Source organism: Sus scrofa, chromosome 7 (genome assembly GCF_054392235.1).
Source record: "Sus scrofa isolate SSC_HxYL_T2T_F1_AM1 chromosome 7, Sscrofa_HxYL_maternal_Yorkshire_Landrace_v2.0, whole genome shotgun sequence".
Lineage (NCBI taxonomy): Eukaryota > Metazoa > Chordata > Mammalia > Artiodactyla > Suidae > Sus > Sus scrofa.
This window is the reverse complement of record NC_139389.1, coordinates 130,012,338-130,028,437: the sequence shown is the minus strand read 5'-3', so window position 1 is coordinate 130,028,437 and position 16,100 is coordinate 130,012,338.

The window sequence follows — 16,100 nt, the reverse complement described above, 5'->3', positions numbered from 1 at the left end:
AGCCCCAGCGCTAAGGCAGAGTATGGGTTTGCACACAGAGAACCTTTTATGAATGCTGTCCAGAACCTTTGTTTTACCTAACTCTGGTTGCAGTCCCAGACAAACAAAAGGCTCCTTCCATTTCAACAGTGGCTTTTACTGACAGAACATTCTTAATGCACCAGAAACTTGGCTGATTGGTAAGATGCCCAAGAGAGAAAGCTCTCTCATAGCCCTTTGTGGTGTCACAGTGGAACATCCACCATCACCAAAACCGTCATTACTATTAACATCACCACTGCCAAGTCACCCCCTCACCCCCAGCACCAACTCAACTACCACCACTGCTACCCCGCCCCCACCAGCACCAGCCACCACCTTTGCTATCATTAGCATCACTGCAAACTCCATCCTTGCCCCATCGTCACCATGACAACCACCATTATCTTCCTCAAACCATCACCACCCTCTCTGGGATCACTGCCACCACGGCCAGGACCACATCTCATCTCTCTACTCAAGACTGAGAGAGAAAGGTGGCTCTGAGAGCCTTTGCAAGTGTAAGAAATTCTTCCTGCCCTTCCTCCCCTTCATTTGTATCAAACAAGCCTGAAAGTATATATTCAATTGACTGAGGACTTCCACTTTCATTTGTCATTCTAAAGAAATAATCCAAACATGAGTAATTCTTTTAAAATGTATCTCCCAATTCATTATCCAGGATAATGAAAAGGTTGCCGATATAAATAGCAAGGAATGTTAAAGTGGTTGTCAAGTAAATGGTGAACTATCCATGTGATATTCTAGATACAACTATTAAAAGGGTTTTCCTGGAGCTCCCACTGTAGCTCAGAGACAACGGACACAACTGGTATCCATGAGGATGTGGGTTTGATCCCTAGCCTCGCTCAGTGGGTTAAGGATCCAGCATTGCTGTGAGCTGCGAGGTAGGTTGCAGATGTGTCTCAGATCTCGCATTGCTGTGGCTGTGGTGTAGGCCAGCAGCTGCAGCTCTGATTCGACCCCTAACCTGGGAACTTCCATATGCCGTAGGTGCGGCCCTAAAAAGACAAAAAAAAAAAAAAAAAAAGTTTTCCGAGAGTTTTGAATATTGAAAACGCATATCCTATAGTATTAACTGAAGTGTACACAATACATAGATGATGCCTTTGCCTATTAAAAAATTCAGAAAAGGAAAATCAAGACTGGAATAAAACACACACCATAATGCTCACAGTGGTTTCAACTAGAGGATGCTTTTATGAGTGAGTTTAACATTTTTAGACTTGCCTGCGTTCTCCAATTTTTGTCGAATGAGAAAGTACGATGCTTATAATTTGGAAGATATTTTAAGAAAAGCGAAATGATCACCTTCCATTTTTCAAAACACAATAAAAAAAAAAAAAAAAACACAAAAGCCACCTCATCTGAGAAGGTTTTCCCAGCTCTACTTGGAAGTAATCCACCTGTATCTCCTTTAGCTCACCTCAAATATTGCCAACACCCCATCCGGCAGATCTGGCATCCTAACGTGTAACAGTGGATACGTACAGACTTTCCTACATCCCTCAGGTGAGTTCAGATGAGCTGCGTGCCGGAAACGTCAGAGTCCCCCTTCCTCTCCTTCTTTCCTTCCTTCCTTCCCTTCTTCCTTCCTTCCTTTCGCAAATATTTATTGAGCACCGATTATAAGCCAGGTACTATTCTAGGCACTGGGAACATACTGGTGAACCAGACAGACACAGGTTGTGCCCCTCATAGAGCTTATACTATCTCTGTGATGCAGTCTGCTAGGGGATACAGACAATAACAAATAGAATAGAATAAAATATCACCGTTTCTGTGCAGGTCCCCTTTGCCTCTAACCTCTACCCCTACCCCCAGCACCCAGGCCCCAGCTGGAAGAGCAGCCCACTAAGGAGGCCTGAGCCTGGCTCCCTCACCACAGAGCTTAGGTTTCCCGGGTCCAAGGGGGCCCCCAGGAGAACATTCAATCCCTTTCCCTCAGCAGCTCGCCTGGGAGCAGGGGTGCAAGGCTGAGACATGAACACCTGTCCACCAGCAGCTGGGCCAGATTCCCAGCTCTGAGGCCAGACAGGCCACTTCCCTGCCTGAGGACAGCCTGGGGCCCAGCACCTCCCAAGCCTATTAACAAGGTTTGATGAACCAACCCTCTGGGGCAAACCTTTGGCTACTCGGAAAACTAGGGCGGTCCTCCAGCCACTGGGAAGGAAGCCCAACGGGATGTGACCTTGCCCCACTGCAAGTTTACCTACCTCTTTTCCTGCCCACAGCAAAAAACAAACAAACCAAAAACAAAAACAAAACAAAAACAAAACAAGGATAAAACCTTGCTTCTTGGCCTTCAACAAGACAAACAAACAAAACCAAATAAAAGCAAACAAAAACTTGCTTCTTGGCCTTGAACAAGAAGTATGAAACATAGCAGTCCCGGGCCAGCCTTGCTGAATCATCAAGTTTCCTCCTTAAAACGTTAAAAGCCATCAACAATTCTTTGTGATTTAATTTGATTATTTATATGTATCCCATGTTCCCCTCAAAGGCCTTGAGAATCCTCGCAAAAATGTACCTGAAACAGGCAAATAGAAATCAGCAAATAATTTGGGAAGATTGGAAAATACTGCAAGAGGAAGATCTTCTACTGGGCGAAATCAGTGCCTCAAATGAACGCCTGAGTCCTTCTTGGGGGTCATCCATGGCCATAGGTTTCCCCGGGAATGAAGGAAACAGGATGATTTACATGAGTTCCTGCATCAATACAATAAAACAGATCATTTCCTCCAAAGAAATCTTGCTCTTTCTGAAAAGAGGATGTGTAGAAAGTGCTTCTGAGGCTTTTCAGAGAGATCAGGGTCCCTCCAAATCTTCCTGTTGTGACCGAAGCCTTTTTAGGGTGTGGCTTACCACATCACCCCTGAGAGAGGCCAGTGATAGGCACCTGTGCAGGGACAGAGGGGTGACTATCAAAGCTTTTCTGGGAAGGTTCAAAGCCTGTCCAAGCTCAGACAGGACTCTTGGATGGGCCGACCAAGACAGGAATGAATTCCAGAGCATCCTGGAGAAATGACAGGGCCAGGATTCTTGCAGCTCTGTTATGGGTGCGAATTAAGGGCAAGGAATTGGAGGATGCACTTCAGACAAGCCCCAGGCAGCTCTTCAAAGCCATCAGCAAAAGAACCGCCCTGGGTTGTAAAGCAAACCAAAGGCTATGCTGAAAGCTATCTGATATAGACCTGCCTCTCTCCCAGTTGTTGGGGGAGGGGGGGGATAGGCAAAATTAATCATCAGCAAAGAACTGCTTTTATGTTTGAGAAATTACGTTAATTGTTGGTTATGAAGGCTGAGAACCAAGTTTTAAAGGATTGATTTGAGACAACAGGAGATAAAATTTTCTATATAAGAAAATCATTACCTTCCTCCCTCTCTCCCTTGCTTCCATCCTTCCATCCTTCTTTTCGACTACACATAAGTGTATGAGTATTGCCTACTGGAAAAAAAAAAAAAGAAAAGCACAAGCTAAAAGTTGAGAATTATGTTTTTTTCGGCAGACAAATTGAGGACTTAAGAGTCAGAATCTCCGATGGCTCTGAGGGATGGCTCTGAAGAGGTAAGGGAGAAGCCAGGATGCATAGAGGGTTTTGCAACAAAAACCAGTAATTGGAACATTAAGAGATTAGTGCTAATTAAGGAGAAAAAAAAATAAAACCCAGACATCTCAAGTTAATGAATTTAGCACTTTTCTCTGTATGGGAAGATGCAAGAGTCTGAGCTCATTGAATTCTTTCCTCTGATACACACCTTAACTAAGGCCAGTCTCCTTTTTTCCATCCTGAGTCCCCTCAGGATGTACAGTCTGGGTGGCTCAGTGGCTGATGGCTTGATGGCCACAACATCCTGTTTCCTGATATGGTAGGTAATATTCTTTGTCCACAGTGTGAAATGGATCAATGCTGCATTTCTTCTGTGAGTAGGGGTGAGTAGGGGTAGTTTTCAGGAGCTCCCTGAGCCATGAAGGGGAGGTGATTGAGAGATAAAGAGGTCCCTGATAGGAGCATGGGATGGGCACCCACGGAGGTGGCAGAGGCAAAGGAGAGGCGTCTCAGAGGGAAAGATCCATCCACACAGTGTCTAATATACAGTGTGAAATCTGATTCCGAGGAGTCCTTCCCCAGGTTGCAATCTTCCTGGTGACTCCCTAGTATTCGATGAAAGTGCTAACCCTTCAGTGGTTTCCCTTATTTATCATTGCTTCGGAAAATGACTACATGGAAGAAGGTGCCTACTTTGCAGAAGGGCAGTGGGGAAACAGGTGGGAGATTATGGGAAAGCAGTGCGGGCTGAGCGGTCAGAGAAGAAGGTGTGAAGCAGTGGCTCTGAACCGTGGTGGGGCCAACAAAGGCAGAAAGTTCTTGGTGGAGGGAAGGGGGCACTGATTTCTGCAGAAAACACCCTTGATAATCTTGATATTGGGGATCTTGGGAACACCTGAAATGAGGTTCGAGAACACAGACTTTCCGGAACATAGCCTGAGATGCACTCAGGCTCTGCTGGCTGAGCTGATTTGTGTTGAATTCAAAGAAATAGGGCATACCACTTTATCTTTAAACAAACACCATCCATTCATTTGTCTTTCTCATTCAAAGAAGCCCACAGGGACTCAGAAAAAAAAATTAAGTTCCTCTGGGGCTGGGAAGATGTGCCCTGCACACTGTTGAATGCACTCAACTATTTTTGAAAGCCTACTCTGTGCTGGTGTCACGGGGGATGTGGGTACTGGTGGTACCTCATTGCCAGTGGATGGATGGCCCTGGGCAGTTGGTAAAGAAGCTCAGAGATGGAAGAAGTCACTTTAGTCTCATTTGACACACATTCTAGAGATAAGAGCTCTCAGATTCAAAGAGGCCAACTAGAGGGTCCAAAGCTGCACAGCAGGCAGAAGAAAACTGGCAGCCCTTCAAGTAACTTCAGTGGTCTCCTCAAGCCAAGCTCTTCGTAAGAGGAAAGGAGATGCCTGTCTTTTCACTCAGCGCCTGGAACGTGCTGGGCATTTTCCATATGTTCACTCATTTGTTCCTTCAGAGAAGCCTGGAAACTGAGGCTCAGCAAGATTGAGCATGCCGCTCCGTGACTCCATTTGCAAATGGCAGACCTGACATCAGGTCTACGCCGTCAATGCACTGAGTCAGAATTGAGAGCACTTATTCCCAGCCCTCTGGGTCGATTGGTTTCTGTGCCCGTTCTACTAGCAAAAGACTCAGGAATCCAGACGGATGGTCCAAATATTCCTCGGTGAGTTGACCGCATGGGCTGTGCAGAGAGAGACTTCTCCCACTGGGCGCACTGCCCCAGGCAGGGGAATCCTCTCATTCCTGAGCCCAGGGCAGCAGAACAGACTCCTTCTCTCTAAGCTTGTTCTTTTTTTCATTCTCCCCTTGCCTCCCCCCATCCCATAGGCTCCTGGCGTTCCAGGCCCCTTCCTGGGTGTTTCTTCAGGGAGGGCCAGTAAAGGACCATTATTTAGGCGTCGGGTTTCTTAGCTTTAACTTCCTCCTGTGTGGATTCTCCAGGAGGCCTTTGAGGGCCTTTTTTTTTTTTTTTTTTTTTTTTCTTTTCTTTTTTCAGGGCTGCAGCTATGGCACATGGAGGTTCCCAGACTAGGGGTCAAGTTGGAGCTACAGCTGCCTCTCTACACTACAGCCACTGCAACATGGGATCCGAGCTGCGTCTGTGACCCACATTACAGTTCACACAACACCAGATCCTTGACCCACTGTGTGAGGCTAGGGATCGAACCCACGTCCTCGTGTCCTCGTGGATACTAGTTAGGTTCGTTTCTGCTGAGCCACAAGGGCAACTCCTTGTTTTTAAGCCTCATGTGGTGCCCTCTCTCTGAACTAGGAGTGGAGGGAAGATCTTGGCCAGGGGGAGTTTTTAGGATGAAGATAGTGAGATGGAGTTTGAAAGAAAGATGTTTTTAGAAGGATCCGTTCCTGGGAAGGAAGAGAGAAAAGACAGGGGAGCAGGCAGAAGTCTCGTGATGGGAGCCCAGCAAAGCCACAGCCAGCTTCTCTCTGGAAGGGGCCCTGTTTCTCAGGGACCAGGGTGCTTCCATCTGGCAAATGGCCAGGCCCAGGAACCCCCACCCCTCTCAGTCACCAGCTGCGGCTGTCTCTGGAAAGGCAGGGAGGTCTGAGAGCCGGGAGCTGCCTGCTGAGCCCCTCCTGCCAGAGCCACCTGGGCAGCGCATCTCCGTATCTGCTACAGGTCTTCATGTGCATTATTTTATTTAATTTCCACGTCTCTCAGCAGTGGGTAATATCATTTCATTTTATTTTATTTAAAAAAAATATTTATTAGGAGTTCCCGTCATGGCTCCGTGGAAATGAATCTAACATCCATGAGGACACAGGTTCTATCCTTGGCCTTGCTCAGTGGGTTAAGGATCCAGCATTACCATGAGCTGTGGTGTAGGTGGCAGATGTGGCTTAGATCCTGCCTTGCCATGGCTGTGGCATAGGCTGGTAGCTACAGCTGCGATTTGATCCCTAGCCTGAAAACCTCCATATGCCACAGGTGTAGCCCTGAAAAAACGAAAAAAAAAAAATTACTATAGTTGATTTACTGTCAATTTCTGCTGCTACAGCAAAGTGACCCAGTTTTATTTATATAATTATATATATACATGCACACACTGTTTTTCATCTTCATTTTATGGATAAGAGACCTGAGTCCTAAAGTCAGTAACTTGCCCATGGGCACATGGAGTAGGTGGTGAAACCAGGGCTTGACTCTCACACTGCTACCAACGGATGCCCCAAAGCATCCGGGTGCCACATTTACGGAACCCAAAGCATCCGGGTGCCACATTTACGGAACAGCTCTTGGCTCACAGCGACTCTTGTGTTTACTGACCTACCTCATTTCCCCTCAAAGACGCATCTTGTTCCCAACAAGAAGGGCCACCCCTTTGGGAAGGGCCTCCTTTTAGTCTCTCTGGACAGTGGGGGTAGAGGATTGCCATTCATGGGGGTAAAGCAGGCAGAAAACCCCCAGAAAGAAATCTCACGAATGGCTCAACTCCCTTCTCAGATCAAACAAACAAACAAAAAAATCTGCCACATTGTACTCCACCTCCAGGAATTAGGAAAGAAGGTACCTGCACCTAGTGTCTGAGTTCCCTGTCGGCCTGAGGAAGCCTGGAGTTTCTCCCTCTTGAGCATAAACAGGCAGCTGTGTCCTCAGAACTTTCTGGGACAGACATTGGGGGAGGGGGCGTGGATCGCCCGAGGGAGGCAGCCCGACGTCAGTTTGGGCAAACAGGGCCCCGTGCTTTTTCTGTGAAATCCAGGTTCATTTCCCCATCAACCTGCAAGGTCGTGCCTAGAGATATCTCTGTCCCATGCAGGGACCCCATGTAAATAAAGAAAAAAGTGACTTTTAGTGTTGCCGCCGTGTAGTATATATTTGCGGGTGTTGCCTTTTCCAACCACCTGCCTCTAGCAGCCTTATCGCTGTAAGCCTGTGAGAGAACACTCCTGTCCAGCTGTCACGCATGCAGCCTGCGGCATCTTCCTATGAAAATAAGGCAGGCGGCACCTGATTGGGGGAGAATTTTTAATCTCAACGGTTTGTGTCTAATTTGGGGAGTGACCAGGCTGTCAGCTCCGGCTACCCAAACGTCCTCAAGGTTGATGCAGGTGGCAGCTGCCACCTCCTAAACACGACTTTTTATCATTATCGTTACTTTTCCAGGGGAAAGGGGGAGGGAGGGGGGTCGGCGAGGGAGGGGGAGAAAGAGAAAACGAGAAAAAAACGCTGTGCTATTTTTGTCATATTTTCAAATCCTGTTTTAGTGCAAGAATTTAATTACACATATTTTCATCATTTCTTATGTTCTGACATATTAATTAAGGATGCTCTAATTCAGTTTCCGTAGCACCATTGGCTTAGCCTGTAAAAACATTTTAGCGTTTTTGTACAAATAAAAAGCGAAAGGTAAAGGTATCGATGTTCTCAGTTGTCGATGCATGTCCGCCCCCTCCCCCTGGCCACCCTCCTCTTTGTCCCTGAGAATTGAGCTCTTCGATATTTTGTCCATAAAGGGATACGCACCCGTGCTGCATAGGTCTGTCCTGCTAAGGAAACTGACCTCTCAAAGCTGCCTCCTAGTGGAGGTGGCTGACGGTCCCTCCTGGGGGTGGAGTGGGAAGCAAGGACAAAAGGACAGGAGTCCTCTGGGGGCCACCCTAGGAACAGGCTGGCAGGGCGATCCATGTGGTTTGCATTCTGGAACATTCTCATGCCTTTTCACATGAGAACATTTAACCCCCAAAGCATTCAGGATCCCTACTGTTATTCCCACTCATTGGCACCTGGAAGGAATGGTCAGTGACTTCCTAGCATGATATTATAGCAACCAGGTCCTGGTGAAGAGGGGCCACAAGAGGCATCCTGGAGAAGAAAGACCTGAACTGGGAGCTGGGAGATGAGGAGAATCTACTGGATGCAAAGAAGGGAGTTCGGGCAGATACCTAGAAGGTTGGAGTTGGGGAGGAACAGGTGCCACTATAGAAGGTTGGAGTTGGGAGGAACAGGTGCCACTATAGAAGGTTGGAGTTGGGGAGGAACAGGTGCCACTATAGAAGGTTGGAGCTGGGGAGGAACAGGTTGGACGAAAGCTAAGAGGAACATGGGGAAGACGAAGGCAGGATGTGAATGAGAAGGAAAAAGCTCTGAGGGTCCTTCAAAGATGCTGGCCTTTTTTAAAACAGGTGACCTTAACATTGATAGAGACTGTGCCAAGCCTAGGAAGAAGATCGGCATTTATGGCAAGTGCTAAGCCCCTAACAGCAAGGACTACAACCAATGTCATTATAGGTGGAATTCTCACAATGGGCACTGGCATTGGCAGTGTTTGTGGGCAAGCTGGTTCAGTTGGATGTTTGCTAGGGTTTTGGGTTGCTTGCTTCATGGATAATTTTTATGTATGAAATTGCATAAACATAAATTATATTTTCAAAACGTAAGAAAAAAAAAAGATGCTGATCTTTCCCAAAGAGCAATTGACAAGGGACTGGAGCCCTTTAAGCGGGTGCGAAGCCGTCAAATGTGTGATTCACAAAAATCATTCTGGCTGCCAGTCAAAATCATGTCTACAGAATAGACATCATTTTAATTGAACCAGCAGCCCCCACAACTTATTTACATTTCTCAGTGTGTATGTATGTATGTATCTATATCTATCTATCTATATTTGAATTTTTATTCTTTTTAGGGCCATACCCGCTGCATAGGGAGATTCCCAGGCTAGGGGTTGAATTGGAGCTACAGCTCCTGGCCTACACCACAGCCACAGCAATGCCAGATCTGAGCCATGTCTGTGACCTGCACCACAGCTCACAGCAACACCAGATCCTTAACCCACTGGGCAAGGCCAGGGATCGAACCCACAACCTCACAGTTCCTAGTCAGATGTGTTTCCACTGTGCCACCACAGAACTCCCTTGTTGTTTTATTGTTGTTGTTATTGTTGTTGTTGTTTTGTTTTTTCCAGATCTTGTGTTCTGCATTTCCACTTAGGAGATCTCCTCACAGTAAAACATTGGAAGTCTTGGCTCAAAGCTGAAATTTGTCTGTATAGACACTCGAGGTCCGTTGTATGCTGACTCCAGATGAGCATCTTGACTTATATTCTTTTTTCCTAGAATAAAAACCCAGACATGTCCACACATTCTCATCTGTCTCTCACTCTCTCTCTTTTTTTTCCTTTTTCTTTTTTTTCTTTTTAGGGCTGCACCTCTGGCATATGAAAGTCCTCAGGCTAGGGATTGAATGGGAGCTATAGCTTCTGGCCTATGCCACAGCCACAGCAACGTCAGATCTGAGCTGTGACTGCGACTTACACCACAGCTCATGGCAATGCCGGATTCTTAACCCACTGAGTGGGGTCAGGGATCAAACCCACATCCTCATGGATACTAGTCAGGTTCTTAACCCACTGAGCCATGAGGGGAGCTCCCCGTTCTTCTCTTTTTACATTCTCTTCTTTCCTTCCTCCCTCCCTCTCTTCCCTTCTTCCCTCCATTCTTCCTCCCTCTCTCTCCCCCTCCCCTCCTTCCTTCCTTCTTCCTCTTACTTATTTTTGCCGAGACGATGGTAACACATAGACAAGTGAAGAATCTCTTTTCTTGTGGGGTATTTCAAGCCCTTGCTAAGAGTTTTAGAAACAAAACAGAGAGCGGTTCCTCACTAAGTTGGGATCACACAGGTGATGTTGTCCATAGTTCCAGCAGGTTTGTCAAACTTTCAGAAGCCATCCTTGAACCTTGGAGCTCAGGTTAAAGCCTCTGCCTGAGGACCTAGCTCTTCTGGATGGCTGTGACTCTAAAGCATCTTTGTGCTCCCTAGGCACCTGGTTTCTTTTTGTGTCTCTGAATCCCCGAGTGATCCCAGGTTCACAGTTTCACCTGGTTGAAGGATGCAGCTCATTTCTTTGGTTCTCAATGCCAGGTCTTTAGGAACAAACTTAGAATCAGGGAGTGGGAGGAATTCCCCTCAAAGACTCCAATGGGCAGAAGAGGTTCTGCAGGACCATCTCTGCCTCTCACCTTGGCTCTCCTGGTTCTTCAAGTCTGTGTAACCCTTCCCTCAGTGGTACTCCCAAAAGCCCTCTCTCCACCTCCTTCTCAGAGAACAGCTCATGGGCTCTGCCTATGGTTGGGATCCAGCATCCTCTGGTGTTGCCCCTGTGTACCGTCAGCTACATGGAGAACAGACCTATCCCACTGGAAGGACCTGACCACAACCCAAGTAACTGAGTGATATGGGCACTTCCAGGGAGGGACCACACCTCAGTATGAAAGAGTGGTCTAGATCTGCCACTCAGAGAACACAGACTGCCTTTCTCCCATCCAGCTTCCCCCTGAGGGCATACTGAACACCTGTGTGAGGTTTTGGAAATTCCCCAAAATAAGTGGCAGTTTTTGTCCCATCCAGCGTGCCAGCCATGGTACCAAGGAAGGTCCCTTAGCGAAAAGGACATTTACAAAGTTAAGAAGGGGGTCAGGTGGGAGGTAAGGATCAGCTCTAGATCCCTGCACCTGGGCGGCAGGCCAACCAGCATGACATTCCTCCCAGTACAGACAACCGTTCCACCCGCCACTGACTCCCTCCCTTTGAGATGGTTGGCTTGATGTGATGGGAATTTCAGCTCAATTTTTAAAACTGCATTTCCTAGGGAAGATATTGTTTAAAAGACCTGCAGAGCAGAAGGGGTCTGTGGAGGAGAAATGAGAGGCACAGAGCACCCCCACCTGTCAAGGCCCCCCTTCCATGTCCACTGATTGCTGCCCAGCAAACACGTCTACTGGACATGGATGTGACCTCTCTACTTACCACCAGTGAATTTCCTTCTCATTTGTCCCACGTGCTTCCCCCAACAGAACCTCCTTATTCACCAGTCTCCTCTGATGGAGCCAGATCCGGTGAGCCTTTAGACCCACTGCCCGGGTTTCTGATCCACAACCAGTACCAGGACGAGGGAAAGCACAAGAGCATCCACAATTTGCTCTGAAACTGACTCCGTGGTCCCCTTGCCCTCTGTTGCTGGAATTGGTCTTGGAATTCTGTCTTTGGCAGCCTACTGACATCCCAGCCGTGTCCTCCTTGCTTATAAATTGCTTGTGACACCCCCTCCTCTTGTGACCCCCTAGACTGAGGCTTTTCCACACTGGACCTTCCAGCAGGACCATATCCCATGTCTAGTTTGCCTTGGTCTTGCCCATCTATGCTCTGGACACAGCCAGTGGCCCATTCCTCCCGATGTTAGCCCTGTCCTCTCTGAAAGAGGTGTCACAGGGCACCAGCCAGCATGCAAGGACACAGTCCTTATAATGGGGGTAGTCCTTGCAGTAATCTGAAGCAATGGGAGATGGAGGCTGAGTCCACATGAACTTGGTGGTGGGTTCCAGAGGTTCAGAGGACCACAGCCTTTTTCTGAATCCTTCTGCCGGCTTGAGCATCTGTGCCCTGCACTGTGGCCCTCCACCCCCTGCCAACTTGAGTGGCAGTGGATGTGAATCTGTCCAAGATGCTGCCACCCAGGAGCTGGCTGGCTGTGAGAGGACCCCATGACATTCCTGCAGACTAAGCATCTTTCACCTCCAACAGAGTCTGACTGAACTGATAAGAGCCCCTTTTAGGAAGGACCTGATATGTCTTTCCAGAGAAAAGCAGTTGGTGGAGGTCAGAGCCACAGACATAGCAACCAAGGGTGATCAAGGGAACAGGATGGTGGAACTTCAAGTGCAAGGAGCAATAATGCCCTGGGATGTCTGGTCACCAGGGCAACCAGGAGGCAGAGCTGATGGGAAGCGGTCCAAAATTTTCCAAAACTTCGCAGATCTGGCTTCCTTTTGCTTTTTCTTTTCCTCAAAACCCCATGTGCTAAAGTTCCCGCTGTGGCACAATGGGATCAGTGGCATTTCTGGAGCACTAGGACTTGGGTTTGATCCCCAGCCCCGGCACAGTGGGTTAAGGATCTGGCGTTGCTGCAGGTGCAACATAGGTCACAGCTGCAGCTTGGATCTGATCCCTGGCCTGGGAACTCCATATGCTGCAGGGTGGCCAAAACAAAACAAAAACAAAATCAAGAAAACAAAAAACTGTGTGCTGTGAGAAGAGACCTCTATTGACTGAGTCAACCGAGCGTCTCTATTTTCTGAAACCTCAAAGAGCCATGCTGGAATTCTACTGGAGGAGCCCCAAGTTAGAAGGCAAAGACCCAGAAGTGAAGAGGAAGAGCAAGGCAAAGCCAAGAGACAGCAAGTGGGCAGACACAGACCTGAGACTTGACACAGACGCCAGCAGAGGCGCCCCCCCCTCAGCCCTCCCCCCCAGCCCTCCTCCCCAGCACACAACGTGTTGGTAGGTCTGATGGCCAGAGATATAGAGCTCAGACGGGCCCCCAGGCTACAAGAGCCCAGAGGTCCTGACTTTGGAAAGAGTCAGTTGCTGGCGGCCTTTGGTTTGAACACAAACCTCCGAGACAGACAACCCGGAAAGCCAGCGGCCTCACCCTTCGCCCACTGGCAAAGCAGTTCTGAATTATTCCGTCCCTGTGAAATCTGCAGTCATCTTGACTCGTGCAGACTGCCCTAATAGACTTTGATTCAAAGCTGAAATGAGGTTTAAGCTGCTGATAGCACGCCTCGAACCTCTCTGGGAAAGCAATGCTGTGCGCCGATGCCGGAACGCGGGTAAAGGGGATTAGCAGGTCTCGGCTGAGTTCTACCGCGGCAGCTCTGTGTTACTATTAAGAGGGGCGGATTAATATCAAGTTTCGGGGATCTGGTTGCTTGCTGATACTGCTTAATTATCCAGATAAGTGATCGGTATCCAAGCATGAGTGGCAGCGTAAATCTCGGAACCATCATCTTTTTTCCTCTTTTCTTTTTCTTCTCCTTTCGTCCTTCCCTGCTTCCTTCGGTCCTTCCTTCCTCCCTTTCTTTTCGCTCTCTCTTTTTCTTCTCCTTTCTTTCTTTTCTTTTTTTTTTTTTTTTTTAAAGAATTTATCCAGTCAAGGATAAGGATTTCTAAGATACATTGTTTTAAGCACTCATTAAACTTTAAACGCAAACTCCAACCTTTGGCTGTGTTCCCCCCCGCCCCCAACCCCGGCTTTAATCTGACAAATCACGGGAAAGAAGGGGTTTTCGCTGGCTCGAGGTGGCCCGGGGGTTCTTTCCCTAGCCCTGTATATTTTTTCCAGATTCTTCCTTTGCACTCACAAAGCCCGCCTCTCTGCAACCCTATCCTTCTTTGGTCTCCCTGTGGAGAGTGGGGCAGCCCCTCTTCCCAGGCTCCCTTCACAGACTGGGAGCATCTGCTGGCCCAGCCCAGGCGGAGACTGGGGGTGGCCAGGGCGGACTCCTGGGCGGGGGAGCCCGCCCCACTGCCTCTTGGCCTTCTGTCTTGGCTGGTAATTTTATCCCGTGAAGACTCTTTTTTTCCCTCCCTCTTCGCTCTCGCTGTCTCTGTATTCCTGCCCCTGCCCCTCTTGTGTTCATTGTATTACTTCTGTCGCCCTGATTAGTGCTGTCTGACTCAGGGGCACCCACCTGAGGCCGGGATTAAGGATCAAAGGAGGCCAAATGGGGCTGTTGGAGCTTCTTTCCATGCCCGTAAACACCACTGACGTCTTGGTCTACGACCCATCTGCTGCTTGTCCGTGTCAGATTCACTGTCTCTTAATTGGGCACGAACTGTCCATCAGGCACCCCCCTAGTGAGGCACAGCCAGGTCCTCCAGCCTCGGTCCTCCAGCCTCAGGAGAAGTACCCTGTCCTCTCTGTAGCATCGCCTTCTGCACCAGGAACCCCTGCTCTTCTCTCGCCCAGACAGCTGTCCCCTCCCTTTGGCCACCCACTAGCACCGGCCAGCTTCCTACCCAGCAAAGCAGGAGGTTTCTCACTGTGGGGCCTTCCCTGTGGGGACTTTGCCTGGAACGTCCCTCCTCTTTGAGACACCAGCTCTTCCTTGTACTTTAAACGCAGCCAGTGTCCTCAGCCTCCATGATCAACAGGCTCACCTGAAGGTGTTAAGAACTCCTGTGCCCAGGCTGTGACCTTGAAGGTCTCCATCCAGTTGGCACAGAGGGGGGTCCAGGGAGGGTCTTCCCGCCATGCTTTCCAGGTGTTTCAGATGGAGACCCTGGGCTCAGGTCACCCTCTCTCCATGGGCCAGACCAGGCTTTTCTGTGGGTCTCAGCTGAGCCTGTTCACACCCAGAAAAATGGGGACAACTGTCATAGCTGGGGTTGTGGGTTGAGGCCAGAGCTCTGTCAATTGCATTCTTTCTTCTGGACCAGGGGGTCTGTGGATGGATTTTTCTCCTCCTAATAGGGCCATACCCAAGGCATATGGAGGTTTCCAGGCTAGGGGTCGAATTAGAGTTATAGCCGCTGGCCTACACCACAGCCACAGCAACGGTGGATCCGAGCTATATCTGTGACCTACACTACAGCTCATGGTAACGCCAGATTCTTAACCCACTGAGCAAGGCCAGGGATTGAACCTGAATCCTCATGGATACTAGTTGGGTTTGTTAACTGCTGAGCCAGGAGGGGAACTCCTGTAGGTGTTTTTTGTCTTGGCTACTGGGCTGGAAACAAGGTAGGAACAAGCTAGCCCCCTTGCTCACTTTTATACAACATTAGTGTCCAGTTCTTATGCTAAGATTTTCTGTGTGTGTGTGTGTGTGTGTGTGTGTGTGTGTTTTAGGGCTGCACATGCGGCATAGGGAGGTTCCCAGGCTAGGGGTCGAATCAGAGCTATAACCGCTGGCCTACACCACAGCCACAGCAACACCAGATCCGAGCCATATCTGTGACCTACACCACAGCTCACAGCTATGCCGGATCCTTAACCCACTGAAGGAGGCCGGGGATCAAACCTGTGTCCTCATAGATACTAGTCAGATTCTTTTCTGCTGAGCCATCATGGGAAACTCCCTAAGATTTTCTAACTCTATGATTTGGGGAAAAAAAAGATGGAGGGGAAAAAACATTCCAGTGCTTATAATGAGTTTTCAAGATGCCTCCCAGGAAGACCTGGAGTCCATCTCCAACCTGGGAACAAAGGCCCTCAGAACCTGCTCGGACTGTCCAGATGCCCTGTGCCCTCTGCTTGTCCTGCCCAGTGAAGATCAGAGGACAAACAGGACACCCCCTCAGTAGAGAAGGAGTGGGCCATATAAAGGAGAATTTTTACCTTCCCAGCAGGACACCAGTTCAGGGAGACAAAGCGAGACCCCAGAGCTCTCCCAATTAGTGTCAAAACAGGACACAGACTAATCTTTTTTTAATCTGCTTGAAAATGGGGTCTCCAAACCAAGCACTTCTAACAATTAAGGCCAACTTCACTGACCTCAGGGTAAAGCGGGGCTGTCCTGGGGATACCAGAGTGTGTGCGCTCTGCTTAAAGTCATAAAAGTGTATTCACGTGTCTGTTATTATGACTCATGCAAGGGAAATCCAGAAACAGTTAGAATGATAGTAATGTGTACCTAATAACTTTATGGCCAGTAATATGCTACCTTTACTTC